The sequence below is a fragment of the Oryctolagus cuniculus genome, chromosome 9 (assembly GCF_964237555.1).
Source record: "Oryctolagus cuniculus chromosome 9, mOryCun1.1, whole genome shotgun sequence".
Classification (NCBI taxonomy): domain Eukaryota; kingdom Metazoa; phylum Chordata; class Mammalia; order Lagomorpha; family Leporidae; genus Oryctolagus; species Oryctolagus cuniculus.
In genome coordinates, this window is record NC_091440.1 from 34,037,009 (window position 1) to 34,058,765 (window position 21,757).

Consider the following 21,757-nt stretch of genomic DNA (forward strand, 5'->3'; position numbering starts at 1 on the left):
AAAATACAGAAAAGTAGAGAGACAGACCAGAGAGACAGAGACAGGCAGAGAGACAGACAGACTAAAAGATCGCCCATGTGCTATTCCTCCCTAAGTGCCTGCAACAGCCAGGGCTGGACCTGGCCAAAGGTAAAAACCTGGAACTCCTTCTGGGTCTCCCACAGGGGTGGCAGGGACTCAACTACTTGAGCCATCATCTACTGCCTCCTACACATTAGAAGAAGATGGATTAAATGTAGAGTAGCCAGAGTTGATCCAGACACTCTGATATGGGATGTAGGTAACCCAAGTGGCAACTTGACCACTGTGCCAAATGTCCACTACTGGAATGTGTTTTATTAGATAATATGTTAGCAAAAACATTTCTCCTTCATATTCTTCCTCCTTTATAAATCTTCTGATTATTATTAGGAGAAAACAACCTGACATAGAGGATACTGCTTGTCCACAGACAATTGACATTAACTACTTTTACCTATGAGGTCTTCACTAGTAGCTGGGAATGTAGTACTTTATTACCAGACCCAACATTATATTCAGGCTAAGGCAACAAGTTGCATAATTACTCTAGAATAATTTGCTGTGAAATGTACTTTTAACTTTCAGTGGAAAATGCATGTAAAATTATTTTGAGATTAATAATGAGTTTAGGCAAGCCCAATTTTTACTAAAGGCCTATAATGCTTATACTTATAGCAATGGATTTTCAAATTTGTAGCAAGTGAATATTTTGGAATTTATATGCAAATGGTTAGTGAAAGAAAAACCTTTTGATCAACTGGTATTCCAAATAAAATGTACTACAAAATTGAATTGATACAGAATTTGACATATGTTGGTTCCCAGCCTTTAATTCATCTAAGAAATTATGTAATGCAAAAAAAAAAATAAAAACTTTAGTGGCTTATAATCTATGACTATGAAGTAAACTCAAAATAGTTGTTCTTTATATCGATTTTTATATTAATTAATTAATTCCTTCATTTATTCTTTCATGTATTCTTATTGCACTCATGAATTGAGTATCTATACCTGAGATAACCTGAATCCAAATCCGTTATATGGGACTCATTAAATTGAAGTGAGTCCTATTTAAGAAGTGCTGTAACTGAAAAATAAACAATAGATTTCTCATTAATATTAAATTTTAAATCAATTATATGTTGAAATGATATTTTATCTATTATCTTAAATAGAATATGTTACATAAATTCATTTTACTTGCTTCATTTTTGTGCAACAACTACTTTAAAATTACATATATCATGTACATTATTTTCTATTGACTAATGTTGATCTACAAGATAGTAAACACTGTGATAAGCTCCAAGAATTTAAAAATGAACATGATAGTGACCTGGCCTTCACAGAGATTAGTTTAGGGCTAATATGATAAGTCTGGAGTAAAAATTCTAATGACCTAATTTTCCAGGGACTTGCAACCCAAAGCTTTTTAAGTTATTATTATTAATTGTTGTATCTGCTGTAAAAGTCATTTAACGCCTCCAGTAATCTAGAAAACTCTCTACTTTTGTCAGATTATCCCAACATTGAGTTTGAATAACTTCATCACTAAATTGAATTTGCCAGTTACACTAACTTTTTATGGCAAGAAGACTTAGTCTCTTTTCAGGATTTTAGTCTCATGGAGAGGCTGAGCTTGCTGCCAAGCCCCTGGACAGGTGTCTGCAGGCAGATTCCTAGCAATATTTGGCCTGGCAATTGCCATTCAACAGCCCCCCGCCCCCTTTGCCCAGGGTCATTGGCAGGGCCATTCAGGGAGAGTAGACTCAACTTTCTTCTGTAGCTATGACTTTGGCCTCATTAACACTTCACTTCTACCCATACTGATTTGATCCAGATGGAAAGTAGTGACTACATTATCCTTGGAAAAGGCACATATGAAGAGATCTTGCATCATGAAAGCAAGAGAATCTCATTCATCTTCTATCATGGCATTGCGGATGACATTAATTATTTTCTGCAACCATAAACAATAATTTAGTTTCTCAACAAATAGCTTTACTTCTGCTATGGCCTGATAGTCTCCTGGTCCCCATGACAAAATACTGCAATCATTATAAGCAGTTCTTTTCTCCCCCATATTTTCCTCAGAATAGCTTTTATTAAGATCAATTAATTTTTGCTTGTACATATATGAAACAATTTCAAAAAGGGATAAAAGAATGTTTGATATTCCAGTAAATACATTTTCCTTATGACCCTTCCAAAATATTTCATATGTAGAATCATGACTTGGCAATCATGTCAAATTCAGTCTTGTGAAGATAGGCAAATCTGTTTGCTCTGTGTCTCACTCCCTGGTCTAGACTCCCTCGCTTTCTACCCAACTGGAGACTGGTGGAAAATGCCTGATAAGGATGACAGGCCACAGCGCCCTCTCTTTGTGATGAGGTTGATGGCTTTGTCAATTCAGTCCTTCATTAGGTTATAACCTTCAATAGGTTACAACTCCAATGGTTTACCTAAGTTTCTCAGATTTGCTTCTGTTCTTAAATATACTCCCTTTACAACTAATTTAGAGCCGAAAAGATGAGAGGATTGACTGGAAACATTTTAATTGTTCAGAGAATCAACCAAAATATTGGTTTTCTGCAAACCTTTGATTAAGGTTGCTTATATTTATGTTGGGTCCTAGGCCCCACAGAAGATAGCCAATTTTCTCACATTCTTGACATATAACCAACTTAGTAGATTTTGTTTCCCATAAATCTAGTCATTAAGAAACATTGCTATAATACTAACTAGAAGAAGAAAATAATATTAAGCCACAGTTTACTCTTCCTTTTTTAGTTTATGCAATAATATATTATTTACTCTGGATTATTTTCTACTGAACTCAAATAATCTATGCAGAAATTTTATCACAGTGGTAGATGGAATGCAATATCATTGCTCAGGATGAGATTTTTAAACACCAAAATGTCAAAAATTAAAATGTGTCTTCATTTTTATATATTGTTCCATTATAATAAAAAATGGTCAAGTTAGACACTCTTCACAGATAGATAAAGCACAGTATTAGCTGAAAGCTTTGGTTAAAATATGCAAAAGCCCTTACAAGTATCTTTCAGAGTCTAGCGAGAATAACATTTATATGACAATTATTTTAGGAAAAAAATGATCACCTCGAAGTTCTACAATTGTCTTCAATTAAATCAAAGTAAATTTCATCTTAAACATCATTTTTGTCAATTTGTAAAAGATACAATAAAATTTTATGTATATACAAAAATAAATGGGCTGTATAGAAGCTCTATCTAATTTATCCTGAGAATATTTTACCATTTAAATGAACACATTTGTAAATTATATCAGAAAAACATGAAGACAGTAAGGATAGATTGCAAATCACCTTTGTAAACCTCCATGCAATTTGAGTTGTTAATAGAAGCAAAATTCTAATAACTTAATTACAATTATATTCCAACTTAATTAGAAAATACATGGTTAATTACATGAACCTATAAGCACTTAATATTGTAGTTATCACTACATCCATTAAGAATGAATTACTGATATTTTCTACTGTTAATACATAGTTAATTAATGATTAAACAGTATTTTACTGCTCACTCATTAATGATTTATTACAATAACTTAAAGAGTTTCTCAGTTTTGACTGCCCTAAATAGACATCTTAATACTACTTTAGTTTTACCTTCCATTTTACTGCTTATGTGTTTTTCATTTTCATTATAGTACCCTGATCCCTGTTTAACTCTAGCTACCAAATACCTTGAGAAACTGGTCAGTAAGAGCTACCCACTGACCTGTGTGAATGTAACTGCTAGCATTGAGCGTGAGAATGCATGTAGACCTTTATTTGTCAGTTCAGCTATGGTCTTTCCACTCTGGATAGTTGTTCTTAAGCTAAGAGTGGGCAAAGGGATGATGGTACACTAAAACCAGCTATGGAACTGGCAATTATTTTAAAAATCTGCTTCCTGTTATAGCACCTAAACTGCACACAGGTTGATTCCAATGTTGCCTAATGGGACCATAATTCTATAGGTTTGTTCAGGTAGAGAGAGCTTCTCACTTAGGGGCCTGTCATGGGACTGCCCTTCTTATGACTGTGTGGACTGAAACTCAAGTCAAGTAATTCTGTGTTTCCAGGCATCCTGGTAGTGAGAGGAATCTCTAATATCTTACTGTGCAGTTCATTTGGACATGGCCCATACGGTGAGATATAGCAGTTGATGGAACTTGTACTTGCTAGGAACTGATTCTATCACTAATGTACTTGTCATTGCTTCTGGATTTGCCTAGTCTCCCAGAATGCAATTATATCTTCTGATATGTGTCTGACAACCAGACTGAGGTGTTTTTCTCCCATTTTGGGAAATTTCATGGAAATGGCTTCTGGGGTGTGACATTGCAATCTTAATGCCTGTCTTTATGTATCTATTTGTCCTTATCAGGGGTGTCTGTGGCTGCTAGGAGACTGTGTGTAGTTTGTTTAGAAATGACAGTAATGCTCTGGAAATGGCTTTTCTTTTCTCGAAAATGACAGACATGTGGTGAAGGGGAAACTACTAAAATTAACTCCCTTTTCTCTCTTACCTTTTAAAAAATAGAGCTTTAAATGCAGACTGTCACAGGGAGTGCAGTGGTTTTGCATCTGCTATGGAAGAACAGAGAACATTAATCCTTACCACAATCATCTTAGAAATACTGATAATCCTTATGTGATGAAAATTTGACTGTATTCCTGCACTATGAACCACTTTACATTTAGCTGTTGTCTAATTCTATATAAAATCCATGTTATTTTTTAAAAGCTCTGTTTGTTGTATGTCTCTTTTAAAAAAAAAATAACTTACTCTAAAGTTTTATGTAAAACAACACTTCTAGGTGTCTAGGAATAGAAAAAAAGTCAAAATTTAAATGCTGAGCTAGAACAGAGAAGACAGTTTGTTATGGGATTATTGCTATGCTTTGTAAAGAGAACTGACAGAAACAGAATTGAGTATGGCCCAGAACAGAGATGGAAGTCAGATTAAACATCACTGGTTAGTGCTTTTTATTAATTACAGAGTATAAAGGCTGATCCCAGTTACATATTTGGGTTAAGGGACAATATCCTCAGAATGATAAAATGTCATATATAGACTAAATGAATCATATAGTTACATGTGATAAAACAATCAGAGTGTACATTCCTAGAAAATGTTAGCAATCAATCATATTTACTTTCACTATACAAGTGATGTTTGGGTTTACAGTTTCAAAATCCTTTTGATACCACTTATTGGCAGCCAAGTTTTGCCAGAGGTAACTTTTTTTTTAACTTATTTGTATGTTAACTGTGGACCTCCCATGAAGCAGGAATCCAACATTTGATAAATACATTGAAGGTGGGATATAAAAAGAACCTAAATAAAAGTAAGGGTTGTTTACACATTCTGCAAATATTATACAAGCTTAAAGCAAGTGAGTATTGGTCTTTGATAACTTTTGAAGGTCAGTTTAGATATCTTTATTTTATTCGATCAGTGGATGTTTATATTATGCAATTAGGTTCTCGCCTAAATTGTAGAATTTGTTCTCATTTGTTCACTTACTCCTTCATCACCCGTCTACTAATTTTTGTTGGCCATTTACTATGTGACAGGCACTCCACTGAGCAAGGACCCAGAGACAAATTTGGAATTGGAATTGACAGTCTCTCCAGTGGTTGGTAACATTGTGGCATTCTAAACAGTTGATGGGTCTCAGAAGACCAAAATGTCAGTATTGAAGCAAAGTATCAGAAGACAATACCCCTGTATTTTTTGTTTTGTTATGGCAATAATCTCTAATGAGTCGGCTAAAAAATTACAATAGATGTTGGCAGGGCTATCATCCAAAGTATCTTTTGTAGTTTCACCTAGGAGATAATCAGGAATTAATCCTCCTACAGCAACTTGAGGTAGATGAAATTCTACCTGGTACAAGGACAAAAATAAATGTGAGTTCTTGGGGATGCAGGTATCTTTATTAGATACAGAGAGGTTCCATCTCCACTTTCAGGTTTCCGGTCCTCTCTTATATTGGCCCCCATAGAACACCTACAGTGTGCCTTGTATAAGGGTCCTTGTGTTTGAAAGAAACAGCAACATTGACTGCCATCAAGGATAAGTCATGACCAAGTGACCAGGAAAAAGAGAAAAGGATAAAACAACATGTTGTCTCAGTTTTCGTGAGTCTGAGCAAAGGAGTCTTTAAGCTAGATAGGGTCAGTTTGGAGCCAAGTTTTGTTCTCAATACTAATCAGATAACTACAAATGGAGGAATTTTCCAACTCATAATCCCTGTACCCACTTGGTTGCTCTCTTACAATATATGCAAAATTTTGAGTGCATATGAAAATTTTAGGAATGGGGTTGCAACTTGCATTATATTTTTAAAGGGTCTACCTCTAGAAATTATGAATAATTTCTTGAAAAAAGTCATTTGAGTGAGAATACCATTGCATCAATATTTATTTCAATTAATTCTGGAGTGTTAATCTTTCATATGAGATTATTTCCTTCAAGTTAAGACAAAAATTCAGCTAAGATCTATGATTAACTGATGAAGCTAAGAGACTAGAAAACTGTTGGCTTGCAAGTTCATTTACATATTGTGCTTGAGCCCAGGTAGGTAGACAAGAACAGAAAGTATTTCCTGCTAAGGGACAAAAAAGGAATATTTTAAACAATAGATATCATTTGGCATGCTGACAGGGTCCATAACCTAAGCTAATTTCTCTGGCACTATATGTACTCATCATAGAACTTTATATCATTTCCTAGTCTTAAGAGCCATGGTAATTCTTATTGGACTGCTGGCTATGAAAGATCTTCCATCTTCAAAGAGGAATAAAATAAATTTAAATATTCCTATATTTCTCAATTATGGATCAATGTAGTTTGTTCTCCTATTAGGATATTTTTGTGATTTCAAACTTATTACTTGAAAACTTTGCACAGCAATACTTTATTCTATCCCAAATGCACCATATGTCACATTCTACCTTCCTAAGATAGACACCAGGTGTCAGAAAATGGCAGGCTCTCGGTGGTTAAAGCTGAAGGTAATAGTCCTTGGCATGTCTAAATGCACTTTAAGAAAAAAAAACTTTTTCTATGAATAAAAGATGTGGAAAGGGCAGTCATGCTAAGATACCATTTTTTAAGCACATAATCATTTGGATAAGTGAAAGATTTCCTGTAAAAGTAAGGTACTTTGATATTTTTTAATAAGATATACTATACACAAATGAATAGAATCAATCAGCTTAAAATTATATAAATAAGAAGCCAACAACAATGAACAAACACCTCTCTGAAAAAAAAGTAAATTATCTTTTCTGGGACCAAATATCATGGAATGTATTAATTCTGACGTTGAGCTTTGACAAGCGTGGTTATGTTTAAGTGTTCTAGTGAAGAAAGGAGAAAGTATATGTATATTTATTTCAATCTAAATTATGTCCCTCGACAACATATTGGAGACTGAATTTATATCTACCTATGAAATTTCCATTTAAGATGCCAGATATAGGCAAAAAGCTCAAATTACTTGGAGGTATAATATTTTAATATGCTAACTCCAGATGGAACTTTTATAGATTCACAAATAGCATAGTTCACTGCACTGGAATGCTAGGTCCAAATGGTAGATCCCTTCTGAGGTTACAGTTTAGAGTAAAACAGATTTATTAATAATCAATGCACTCATATGACCAAGAATGTTATCACCTCATCCAAGATGGAAAACAACAGGAAACTTAAGCCAAGAATCATTCTATTTTTGCCCTTCTTACTATATGCATTGGAAAAGAACCCCATTGGTCCTTTTTAAGCTAGTAATGTCTAATGCAGGAAGACAGGAATAAGCAGAGTAGAAAGCACCTGTCAGCTCTATTTCCCACTCTCCTTGATTAGCATGAAACATTAATAGGGCTTTCAGAAATTCTGGCCTGAAATAGGCTCTGCTTGAGAATGTGTCTGTCTGCTGCACAAAAGCCACTGTCATTAAAAAAGGACAGATAACTAAAGAAGACTCTTTCTTGAAATTTATACCTTTTTTCATACAATGACAAATTATTTTAATAATGGGAATCACACACACTGCCATTTGTATAATGTTTCCCATAAAATTCCCCTATTAAATTTGCTCCTTTACTTGACTCATCTTTTTTTTTTAAAGAATGACACACACAAAATGATACATCATGCTTTCTTATAAAGAATTGAATATGAACATACAGTAATGGGTTAACATACATTTTAATAAAATTTTCATTGTTGTGCATTTCACTGTTCGATACTGGAAACCAGGGATGTTCCAGTAACCTCAGGCAATGCCTAAGGATAAAACAAATCATATGATGGTGAACTATTCTCACCTATTTATTCTTCTACAGGAAAAAAATTCATAAATACAAAAGAAAATCAGATGTACACCAAAAAAATCCTGGTCTTAATATGCCTTGCCCCATACTGATATAATAATATCATAAAAACCAAACAAAAACGCTTTTGTAACTTCCTGAGGACAGAGTATATTGTTTATTTTCATGGAAGGTGATTGTCAGATTGATTTTGGTTCTCCAAAATGACCACAGAAACCTAAGGGTTCAAGTAAGAAGGTCACAGATCATAAAATGCAGGATTTGGTCCCTTAAAAACCTGTACTCAGATTCTTGAGTTTCAGGTCTAGAAACTTTTGATATGAGTTGAAGGCTTGTTATGTTATGTAGTCAGTTAGTTTACAAAGAAATATGCATGTTATTGAACCTGTCCTAGCAGTCAGCATGTCAGGCAGCAAGCTAGATGTAGTTGTATGCCATTTCCTAAGAGGGAAAAACACAGCAGATAAGTGCCCCGGGTAAAATGAAGTGCCTTCTAGAATTTTGTTAAAAAGCAACACCTTATGAAAAAGCATTGCTGATTGTCCCATTTTGACCACTTGGCTATAATGGGGCAGCCCAAATGAAATGTGCAAATGAACTGTGCATCCATTTCCTTTCTGCTGATTTTGAAGGTGTGGAATTGTTGTAGCATTTTATAGGTAAATCGGTAGCTACCATTGTCAAGAAAGATTGAAAGATCAGGCTGCCTGCATATTTGACTAAGAAAAGCTGTTATGTAAAATTCTGCAAAAACTCTATTGTATTAGGAATGATTCTCCTTTATCAGTTGTCAGAGTGATGCTGCTAATGCTATTGCTCTCCAAAGAAGCAGGGGTAGAATCAAAAATCAAGGTAGACAGACAGCATGTTTTGTTTGTTTTTAAGAAAAACACAAATAAACCAAATATTATCACCTGAAATTATTCAGCAAGTGCCAGTAAACTGCCTGTTGGTAGTAAACTTGTACAGACAGATGCACCCTGAAAGGGAGTTTAAATTCTCTATATGTTGCTTACAATAAAGCTGTGGTTCATGAATTAAAAGCAAATATGTAAAGATGCACATTTTATCTCTGTATATCCTTTTAAAGAAGCCCTATGCTCAAGATACATAAAACACAGTCTGTAAAGTGAGATATACATTTCACTGGCACTGACAACTTAGACTTTCAGAGCTGGGAGCCTGAGGAGGAGCTATTCAAGACCTAAGACCTGATGACTCTCTGATTGGCATTACCTGGTACCCTAATTACCAGGAAAGCAAGTTAAGATTTTCAACTCAGCATTAAATCCTTAGTAGTCCTAAGGAGGCAAATGAAAACTCATGTATTTGGAATACTTAACATGAAAACACACTGTGAATAATGGCCGAGGGACTTCAAACTTATTACAATGACAGAGGGGATCATGAGTAAGCATATACATATCTTGAGCCAAGCACTAATCAATAGATCTATAGAAACATAAAGCTTAATTTCAGAACTATTAATGTGGAGAAATAGAATAAAAGGAATAATGCAAATTCACTGCCCATGCTGCATTTTCTAGTAAAAATGCGTTGCACTCTGCTAGCTTGTCAATCTTTAATAGAAACTCATCAATTATTTGTGGGCAGGAGATTGAAACGGCTAATAGCTCAAATATATTCCTCCATTTCATTGCATCAGTAGCTCTAAGTTAATGCCTGTATTTTTCCTCAAATTAAATTTTTTGAAAAAATTAAATGGAAATAGATGCTTTATTTTAGCATACACTTAGCATATAGGTAAACAAGTAAACATTTGTTATTGTCCCCCAACAATTAAAAGAGCAAAACAAAGATATTTTGTCAAGCAGATGAATGTCCAAAAAGGAAAAAAAGAAAGTAATATTTGTACTTTTCAACATGAAAATTACCATAGCAACGCAGATTAAGTAAAATTTCATAAAATCATCACAACAAAGACAATACTCAAAACTTACTTTGCTTCTCTGCTACTGACACCATCTGATACTCTACTACACAACATATATATCGAAATATGTAGTGGGAATACACAGCATTTCCCATGAAAGAGGCTACTTGATTCTGTGTAATTAAAAATGAAGCTTCTCTGACATCAATAGGCACTAAAGCAAATTTATAGGCAGACATAGAACATTTCAGTCAAAAAAGTTAGCCTACAACTTGAGAGAAGGCAGGTTTTGCCAATCACATGCCAAGATTCTACCCTCCCTGACCCCAGTCATCTCTGAGATAGCGGATACTGGCATTCTTTGCACATCAGAAATACGCCAGCAGAGACCATTCATGAGGGAAATAGGAAAGCAAGTCACATTTGAGCAGACAACAAATGCTCCCAAAGCTTGACCCACTACATGCAACAGTAAGTGAGCCGCGAACTCAGCACCCAGCAACGTGAGAATGAACAGGCAGGCACTGCATCACTGACCTAGTCCCTATCCTGCCGCAGGATGCTCAATTCCCTGCACAAAGCAGGTTTAAAAAAATAATCAAAGGAGATTTGCATTATCATTATAAGCCAGTACCCACACAACAGCATAGAACAGATGACACACTTACTGTAATGTCCCATGAAGCAAAGTTCCCATCTAGAGAGAGGCACTGTTTGCATTGTTCCACTCCCTGAAAAAGGGTTAACCATTATGAAGAAACATTATGCCAGACATTAGCAGAGAGCCTACTTAGAGATTACATTTTTCCATACATGATAAATCCTGGGTAACCTGTTTTTCTTTTTAAACACCTTGCAGAGTGAAGCCTAGCACTGCATCTAGTTGCCAAAGCACAATCAATATGGAAGGAGCGGTATTTTATGATTGGAGAAGTTGTTGTGTTTTTGGTGGTGAAATTCATTATTTAGTATCTGAACCCTCAGCATTTCAGTATCATTTATTCATAAAGTCCCTTTTTGCCAGGAGGAAATGGATACAGCTGTAGAGAGAGAGAGAGAGGGAGAGAGAGAGAGGAGAGAGAGGGAGAGAGAGAGCGAGAGAGAGCGAGAGACGGATTGATGATATTGATCAGGTACCATCCTGAAACAAAGGCTAGGTGCTCTATTTTAGTTGACAACTGTGACACATAAAAAACAAGCAAGAGAGGGGGAAGGCTAGGGCCTTGAACATCACAGGCTTTAAAAAACGTTTGAAGAAACCATTATGACAAGCAGGTCTAGGGAAGCTGCTGCAAAAATGTATTCAGAAGAGTCATTAAAAAATGATGCTTTGTTTGCCTTGTGAATATGAGGTTTCCAGCTAGCTGCAGTGCTTGCTCCTACAGAGGAAATGAGGAGGCCTGCACACTGCAGTTACCTGGCTTGCTTTCTTGGGGGGCTAGGGGAGTCGTAAGAGGTGTAGAGAGGGAAAATCCAACACTTTTCTTTCCCTTAAGCCTAATGTGTTTCTCTGGGTCTGGATGCCCCTAGATTTTCCTCCTCAGCAATGGTGCCCCAAAAAGTTGACCATTTTGCTATCAGAATTATTTATTTCTCGTGAAATAGTTGAATAATTTAAACACCTTCGAAGGAGTTAACACACATTACAGCTTCCTTGCGCATTTTTAGTTCAGAGACCGTAAGAAAGAAACATTATTTGAGCAGCACGCAGCTCCTGGCACCAGATCACAGACAGTGTTTTCTCCTGCCCAATCATCCACACGGAGATTTGCCATGGGGTCTAATTGAAATTAGGCAGAAATTCATTATCCGTTCCATCTGAAAAGATGCCCGGAAATCCAACAGACTTAACTGCAGGAGGGTATGTTCTTCTGCAGGTTTTGTGGGGAACTTTCCAGGCATGTGTGTGTACTTTTAAAAAGAAAGTGTCCTGGAAGCTCTCCAAGTCAGCCTTGGGGTGCCTTCTTTGGAGTTCAGGTTAAAAAAAAAAAAAACGTCATGGTAGAAAAGATCATCACAACACTGGCTGCTTGTGGGACCTTGGACCCAAGGATGGCACTCCTGGTGCTCCCCTGAGGACTATGTGTCCCCATAAGCAATATTTGGTTATAGGGGATCCAAAATGGTTTTGCACAGTACAACTTGCCCTTGAAGCGAGGTGACTGGGAAACAGGGGGAGAGGTTGATTTATATGTGTTCCTCTTCAGCTCTCTTGTATTTGCCTAAATCAAAGTGTGATTGCTGTTTATTGGTCTATTGTATAGACTGGCAACTCTGTGTCACCTTGGTTAAATTCCTTGACTTCTCTGATGCTCAGTTCCTCAGTTGTAAACTGAGAAAGAACCTCATAAGTTTTGTTGCCAGAACTGAGCAGTAAGTGGCAAGTATCAAGAAAAGTGTTTTGTGAGTGCATATCATAAATAGAGTTGCTATGAATTTTGTAGTAATATGTTAAAAAAACCTCTCTTGATTGTTAATCTTGGAAGGCAATGCTCTCCACATTGCTTTTCTATTTATATAAAACCACTTGGAAAAGAGAGATGGCTTATCTGGCATTTAGTTCAGTAACAGTGTGGAGACAGGTCCCATGAGGAGACTTAACAATAAATAAGGACCATGAGATGGTGTCGAAGTACATAAATAGGTTTTCTGGATTCTAATGTCTCTTCTAATCTTTTAATCAGTAAAATAATCAGTAAAAGTAATGTTCAAAAATTAGTTTGCCTAACATGACCTTTTTGTGATTTTGATGCATGTTTCAAAATCAAAATACAATTAGAATGAAATGTAAAACATCATTACATAAATTTGTATTCATATTTAAAGTTCTCAGAGTATATTTCACTTGTTAAAGCCAAACAACACTTGAGTAGGAATGCAGATCACATTTAAAAAAATGTTTATTTATTTGAAAGGTACAGTGGCTGAGAGAGAGGGAAAGACAGATTTTCCATATACTGGTTCATTCCGCTAAATTCCTGCAAAAGCTGGGGCTGTGCCAGGTAGAAGTCAGGAGCCGGAAACTCCATACGTGTCTCCCATGTAGAGGACAGGGGGCCAAGCACTTGAGCCATCATCTGCTGTTTCCCAAACACATTCGTAGGCATCTGGATGGGAAGCAGAGTAGTGGGGTTTCAGACCAGCAAGTGGCAGCTTAATCTGCTGTGCCACAATACCAACCTTGGGAATGAAAATCATTTTATACCAATTTTTGAAATAAACAAACAGAATCTCAGTGTTCATTGCATTGTGGTTTTTTGTTTTATTTATGAATTTTTATTTACTAGAGAGAAAGAGAGATCTGGAATGAAGGGTGGGAGGTGGGGTTGGGGGAGAGGGAGAAAACTGTCCATTTCCAGATTCAATTCCCTAAGCACCTGAAATAGCTGGGAATGGGCCAAATTGAAGCAAGAAGCCTGGAAGTCAATTACATGAGTGACAGGGACTCAAGTACTTGAGTATTTGCTTCCTTCCAGGGTGCACATTAGCAGAAAGCTGGATTGGAAGCAGAGCCAGGACTTGAACTCAGATACTCTGATATGGGAGGTCAGTGTCCTAAACAACATCTTAACTGCTGCAACAAATGCTAGCACAGTGCTTGATGTCCTTAAGGGAAAAATTAGTCAAGCTTAGAACTCAGCTGTTCAGAACATTCATGTTACTATCTTCACTCATTTATCCACCCTCCATTCACACAAGAAGCACATATGTTATCTTATTGTGAAGTAGACATTGAGTTATGCACTGTGGCAACATGGCTAATTGTGATTATTGTGTATGCCATTAAATCACAGAGATGTATGTTATACTGAGTGGTCATTTAATATTTTAGGTCTGAGATATCGAAGTGATTGCTCTATTCTCAATATTGAGAAATGTTATTGCTCATGGATATTTTTGAAATTTCTGCAGGGGTTCTGTAAACAGCACCTTTCTCTCTGAGCAGGTCTCTCTATATAAAACAAAGACTTAGAATCTGAAGTAGCGGAAGAACAGCTATTTCCTCTGGGAAAGAATCACTTGCAAGTAGAAAGGAATTACAAATGCAAAAGTTAGCAGTCAATAAGTCACTATGTTTCCCCAGATGTAGAGTGAGTAAAGAAATGAAGTCAAGAGGGTTTAATGAAAATCCATTCACAAGGAAAACAAGTAGAGAAATGGGATTCACCTTAAGAATAGTGAGTATTTGAGATTCCTAAAATTAAATTCTAATTATTCCTCAGGAAAAGTCATTCACTGCTGAACTTCAACAGCTCTTGAAACTTCTGATTTTGGATGGCATGTTGAGTATATAATATAATTTAGCATTTTACTGTTTTCTGAAGGGAGGAGAAAACTTTTACTTTGTTGATCACCTTGTCTAAATACTGATGGAGTTTGTGGGTTCAAAAGGCTTCCATAGCCTAGGCAGCTCCTGTCAAGAGCCCTGGGTGATCACCGAGGTCATACATAATAGTGTTGATTGTTAAATTAACAACAGGAATCACTGTGCACTAATCTTCAGCTCAGGAGCTCTGCCCTCCGAAGAGTTGTATTAGGAGAGTTAGCAATAAAACTTGTTTTCAAATATTTATTTCATTTTACTGTATTAAGTGGAGGTTATACGTATGTCTCACATATTTTAGTTAGGTCAAAGTGTCCAACTCTATTGCTTTTTTTAGGTGCTTATTTAATTAATGACAAAACTTGTTCCCAAAGACTTATTTTCTTTTAATGTATTAAGTGGAGGATACTCTTATGTCTCATAAGCTACAGTTATGTCTAAGTGCTTGCAAAATATGTATCATTCTTGGGTACCTTTTTAAAGTTAGTTAATTTTCTCAACAAACATAAAAGAAAAAAAAGAGGTGAAATTAATTTTGAGAGACAATGACTTTGAACAGCCCTTGTCTCAACTGTTGAGAAACAGTTTTTTGCTTCTTTTTTTCTTTATCATACAAACTGATGAACGCTTTACTTACTATAGACTTAATCCTCTGTGCAAAAAGTTAATTGAAAATAGATCTTAGTATATAACAAGACTTGGAAAAGGAAAGGAAGAAAATAGTTGGGAGTGTGGGTGGGAAGGCAGGCATGGTGGGAAGAATCACTATATTCCTAAAATTGTACTTAAGAAATGCATGAAGTTTGTATTCATTAAATAAAAGGTTTCTCTGAGAAAATTAGCATTTTACAGTTATAAAATGTGCATTTAAAATTGAATTAATAAATACACAATTATACTTCAATACATGGGAATCTCTTGCTGAAGAAGTAGATCAATATATAGCAACCTTAGCTTATTGCCAGCTGTTCATAACTGCTTCTTTCTCTGAAACATATAGTAGTCTCTCAGTTCTTCATAAAATAAAAATAACTAATCATGAAACTATTAATATAAATGTATATCTACATATAATATATTTAAGTAAGTAATATTCAATAAATATACTATAAAGTTAAAATGAAATGAAATGAAAACAAAAGAAAAGTGATGATAAGTGAAATACAAAAGAAAAATTAATATATACGCAAAACATAGCTAAAAGGGCCAAATCTTAGTACGCTAGAGAACAGAATTGGAAGAAGACAAGGAAAATATTTCAATCAATGTTGACCAAGAATTTCCTAGTCTAAAGAAATTCACATGTCTTGAAGTTTGTGGCAAAGAATTCACACTACTTGTATGGTATCAGAAATCCTCAGCAGAAAATTTTTAAATGGCAGGTATTGGGAAGAAGCAAACAAATATTCTTTGGAGAACTAAATCTTAAAGATACATCTTAAAGAATTCCTACAATTTACATTCCAAGGGGGCTCATGCTGTGGCACAGAAGGTTAAAGCCTCTGCCTGTAGTGCCAGCATTCCATATAGACACTGGTTCATGTCCTGGCTAGTCCATTTCCAATTCAGCTCCATAAAGTGAGCCTGAAGAAACAGCAGAAGGTGGCCAATGCCCTTGGGTACCTGCATCAACCTGGGAGACCTGAAAGAATCTCCTGGCTCCTGTCTTTGGCCTGGCATAGCCCAGCCATTGTGGCCAATGGAGAAGGACCATCAGATGGAAGACATCTCTTTCTCTCCTCTCTATCTCTGCCTTTCAAATAAATAAATCTTAAAAAAATTTCAAAGGAATATGAACTAAGAATGGAAATTATAGAATGTTCAAAATAAAATAAGCATATTTAATATGTTTAAAGCTTAAAAGTAGAATGAAAGCATGATGAAGTGATTATCAAAAATGTTCAGTTTGTATTGAAAATAAATTAATGAAACATATGAAATTGAAGCTCAATGGATGGCATCATTAAAGAGAGAATAAGAGGGGCTGACACTGTTGCGTAGTGAGTAAAGCTGCCACCAGCAGTGCCAGTATCCCATATGGGCCCCAGTTTGAGTCCCAGCTGCTCCACTTCCAATCCAGCTCTCTGCCCTGGCCTGGGAAAGCTGTAAAAGATGACCTAGGTCCTTGGGCCCCTGCTCTCATGTGGGAGACCCGGAGGAAGCTCCTGGCTCCTGTCTCCAGATTGTCACAGCTCTGGCCATTGCAGCCACCTAGGGAGTGAACCAGCAGATGGAAGACCTCTCTCTCTCTGCCACTGCCTCTCTGTAACTCTGCCTTTCAAATAAATAACTAAATCTTTAAAAAAGAGAGAGAGAGAGAGAGAGACTGTCTATAACTCTATCTGTCAAATTAATTAATTAATTAAAAAATAAAAAAAGAGACTAGAGAACTAGATGATAATCTGAAGGAATTACTCTAAAGTCATCAGAGTTAAAGAGATGGGAACAAAAAAAAAGAGTTAAGAGAATGAGAGGACAGATTAAAGTCTTCCACCTCTTAACAGTTATAAAGGAGATGAAAGATAAATAATTTATTATTTACCCAGTAATTCCATTTGTAAGTATCTATACAAGAGAAATGAAGGCATACACGTGCAGGAATATTCATAGAGATATTATTCATAACAACCAAATAGAACAACCCAAATGATCACCAAGTGGTTAACAGATAAGCAAAATATGGTATATGCATGTAATAGAATTTTATTTGGCAATGAAATAATGATACACATGTATGAAACATTATGGTATTTGAAAGATGCCAGTCATATAGGTCCATACATTATATGACATTTATGTGAAATCTCTAATAAGAAGACAAATGTATGGAGACATAAGGCAGATTATTTGTTGCCTATGCCTGTAGGGGACTGTTGAGAGAGTGGTAAAGATTATAGGCAGTGACTACTGATAAGTGCTGAAAAAAGAGGAAGAATAAGATTATAGCTATGGTTATGGAGCTCTGAAATTATCTTAAACACTCTTGAATTAGACACTTTAAACAAGTGGAATTACACTATATGCATTATATCTCAATGAAGCTGAGAATGAGACTAAAAACAGAGCAGAAGCAAAAAACATTATGAAAGAATTTTTCAAAATTAATGGAAGACACGATTCCTTAGGTTCAATAGTTCTAATGAATCCCAACCAGGATTTTTTTAAATTTTTTAAGCTTTTATTTATTTATTTGAAAGTCAGAGTTACACACACAGAGATAGAAGGAGAGGTAGAGAGAGAGAGAGAGAGAGAGAGGTCCCTCATCCACTTGTCCACGCCCCAACTGACCACAATGGCCAGAGCTGCTCAGATCCGAAGCCAGGAGCCAGGTGCCTCTCCCAGATCTCCCAAGTGGGTGCAGGGGCCCAAGCACCTGGGCCATTATCCACTGATTTTCCAGGCCATAACAGAGATTTGGATCAGAATTAGAGCAGCTGGCACATGAACCAGCACCTAGATGGGATGCTGGCACTGCAGGCGGTAACTCCACCCATCACGCCACAGTACCGGCCCCTGATCAGGTTATTTTTAAAGATTTTATTTATTTATATGAGAGGTAGAGTTACACACAGAGGGAGAGAGAAAGGTCTTCCTTCCATTGGTTCACTCCCCAAATGGCCGCAATGGCCGGAGCTGTGCCAATCCGAAGCCAGGAGCCAAGTGCCACTTCCCTGTATCACACGTGGATTCAGGGGCCCAAGGACTTGAGCCATCTTATACTTTCCCAGGCCACAGCAGAGAGCTGGACTGGAAGAGGAGAAGCTGGGACTGGAACCGGTGCCCATATGGGATGCTGGCGCTGCAGGCGGAGGATTAACCTACTACACCACAGCGCCAGCCCCTGATCAGGTTATTTTTTAAAACCACCATTAGACATATCAAAGTGAAACAGCAAAACAAGAATGTTATTCAATTTGTTTACCTACAGTTTTCTAGTGGTTAGGTGAACACATTCTTTTTGGGAGCCAGTGTTGTAGCACAGTGGGTTAAACCTTTGCCAGTGATGCTGGCATCCCATATTTGTACTGTTCTGTGTCCTGGCTGCCCCAGTTCTGATCTGCTCCCTGCTAATGCACCTAGGAAAGCAGCAGAAGATGGTCCAAGTGCTTATATCCTTGCCCCCAAAGTGAGAGAGACAGATGAAGTTCCTGGCTCTTGGTGTTGGCCTGGCCCAGGCTGGCTGTTGTGGACATTTGGTGTGTGAACCAATAAATGGAAAATACCTCTCTCTCTCTTTCTCTCTCTCTCTCTCTCTCCACACACACACACACACACACACACACACATACTATTCTTCTTCCATCCCTCTTTCTCACAGTAACTCTATAATTCAAATAAATGAATGAATCTTTAAAATATTAATTTTGAGGGGAGTATCACAGAAGTGATTCACTGCTCTAATTGGATTCCAACAGGCAAGAAACAATGTGAATTTATCCTGTAGCTGGAATTGTGGACTTGAATCATTTGAGTAGGATGGCCTCTTCCTAGATTGTCCACTGGAAAGGTTACTGTTTTTTCCCTTGGGGATAAGTATTTTGTGAGGAGGTTATCTGAGAATCTGTGAATATTTCTTTCTTCATTTAACTTTCTCCCACTAGTTTTAGCAAAGTAGAAACTTCCTAATACCATTGCTCCATCCTTACCTTTTGGTAGTATGCTATATTTAAAAAGATTTTTCAGGTTTGGAGAAGGACAGAGACATTCTAGTACAGGAAGCTCACAGAACCCCTAATAAACACGACCAAAAGAGATCCTCACCACGACACGTTGTAATTAAACTCTCCACAGTGAAACATAAAGAAAAGATCCTAAAATGTGCAAGAGAGAAACGTCAGATTACTCTCAGAGGATCTCCAATCAGACTCACAGCTGACTTCTCATCAGAAACCCTACAAGCTAGGAGGGAATGGCGAGATATAGCCCAGGTACTAAGAGAGAAAAACTGCCAACCCAGAATATTATATCCTGCAAAGCTATCATTTGTGAATGAAGGTGAAATAAAGACTTTTCATAGCAAACAGAAATTGAAAGAACTTGTCCCCACTCATCCAGCCCTGCAACAGATGCTTAAAGACGTGTTGCACACAGAAACACAGAAACATGGTCATCAATATGAAAGAAGGTAAAGGAAGGAAACCTCACAGCAAAAGATCACAGGGAATTCAAAGCATATATTAGAACTTATCTTTGGCAAATGGCAGGGCAAAGTTACCACTTTTCATTAGTCACATTGAACGTTAATGGCCTGAACTGTCCAGTTAAAAGACACAGGTTGGCAGATTGGCTTAAGGAACAAAACCCATCTATTTGCTGCTTACAAGAAACATATCTTTCCAACAAAGATGCCTACAGACTGAAAGTGAAAGGCTGGAAAAAGATATACCATGCCAACAGAAATGAAAAAAGAGCGGGCGTAGCCATCTCAATATCGGACAACATAAACTTTACCACAAAAACTGTTAAGAGAGACAAAGAGGGGCACTACATAATGATTAAGGGATCAATTCAACAGGAAGATATAACAATTATCAATGTATATGCACCTAACTACAGGGCACCGGTTTATCTAAAAGATTTGTTAATGGACTGAAAGGGAGACTTAGACCCCAATACAATAGTACTGGGGGACTTCAATACTCCACTCTCAGAAATAGACAGATCAATAGGACAGAAGATCAACAAGGATACAGTAGATTTAAACGACACTATAGCCCAAATGGATCTAACAGATATATACAGAACTTTCAATCCTACAGCTAAAGATTTTACATTCTTCTCAGCAGTACATGGAACCTTCTCTAGGATTGACCACATACTAGGCCATAAAGCAAGTCTCAGCAAATTCAAAAGAATTAGAATCATACCATGCAGCTTCTCAGACCATAAAGGAATGAAGTTGGAAATTAGCAACTCAGGAATCCCTGGAGCATACGCAAACACATGGAGACTGAACAACATGCTCCTGAATGAACAATGGGTCATAGAAGAAATTAAAAGAGAAATCAAAATTTTTCTGGAAGTAAATGAGGATAACAGCACAACATACCAAAACTAATGAACGCAGCAAAAGCAGTGTTAAGAGGAAAGTTTATATCAATCGGTGCCTACATCAAGAAATTGGAAAGGCACCAAATAGATGAGCTTTCAATTCACCTCAAGGATTTAGAAAATCTACAGCAAACCAGACCCAAATCTAGTAGGAGAAGAGAAATAATTAAAATCAGAGAAAAAATCAACTGGATTGAATAAAAAAAAATTACAAAAAATCAGCCAAACGAGGAGCTGGTTTTTTGAAAAAATAAACAAAATTGACACCCCATTCGCCCAACTAACTAAAAAAAGAAGAGAAAAGACCCAAATCAATAAAATCAGAGATGAAAAAGGAAACGTAACAACAGACACCACAGAAATAAAAAGAATCATCAGAAATTACTACAAGGACTTGTATGCCAGCAAACAGGAAAACTATCAGAAATGGATAGATTCCTGGACACATGCAACCGACCTAAATTGAACCAGGAAGACATCGAAAACCTAAACAGACCCATAACTGAGACAGAAATTGAAACAGTAATAAAGGCCCTCCCAACAAAGAAAAGCCCAGGACCAGATGGATTCACTGCTGAATTCTACCAGATATTTAAAGAAGAACTGACTCCAATTCTTCTCAAACTATTCAGAACAATCGAAAAAGAGGGAATCATCCCAAATTCTTTCTATGAAGCCAGCATCACCTTAATCCCTACGCCGGAAAAAGATGCAACATTGAAAGAGAATTACAGACCAATATCCCTGATGAACATAGATGCAAAAATCCTCAATAAAATTCTCGCCAATAGAATGCAACAACACATCAGAAAGATCATCCACCCAGACCAAGTGGGATTTATCCCTGGTATGCAGGGATGGTTTAATGTGCGCAAGACAATCAATGTGATACACCGCATTAACAGACTGCAGAAGAAAAACCATATGATTATCTCAATAGATGCCGAGAAAGCATTTGATAAAATACAACACCCGTTCATGATGAAAACTCTAAGCAAACTGGGTTTGGAAGGAACATTCCTCAATACAATCAAAGCAATCTATGAAAAACCCACAGCCAACATCCTATTGAATGGGGAAAAGT

The 21,757-nt window shown here is 36.7% G+C and overlaps 1 long non-coding RNA gene across 1 annotated transcript in view; it reads right to left on the reverse strand.

The window, feature by feature from the left end:
• The window catches only part of LOC127492012 (uncharacterized), a 61,535-nt gene that overhangs the window by 15,322 nt on the left and 24,456 nt on the right, over positions 1-21,757 (reverse strand). Inside the window, exons 2-3 of the long non-coding RNA XR_011378741.1 lie at positions 4,588-4,648; positions 1,033-1,108 (exon numbers count right to left, since the gene is read on the reverse strand). This is a non-coding gene — a long non-coding RNA (uncharacterized lncRNA). The remainder of the gene's footprint in view (positions 1-1,032; positions 1,109-4,587; positions 4,649-21,757) is intronic.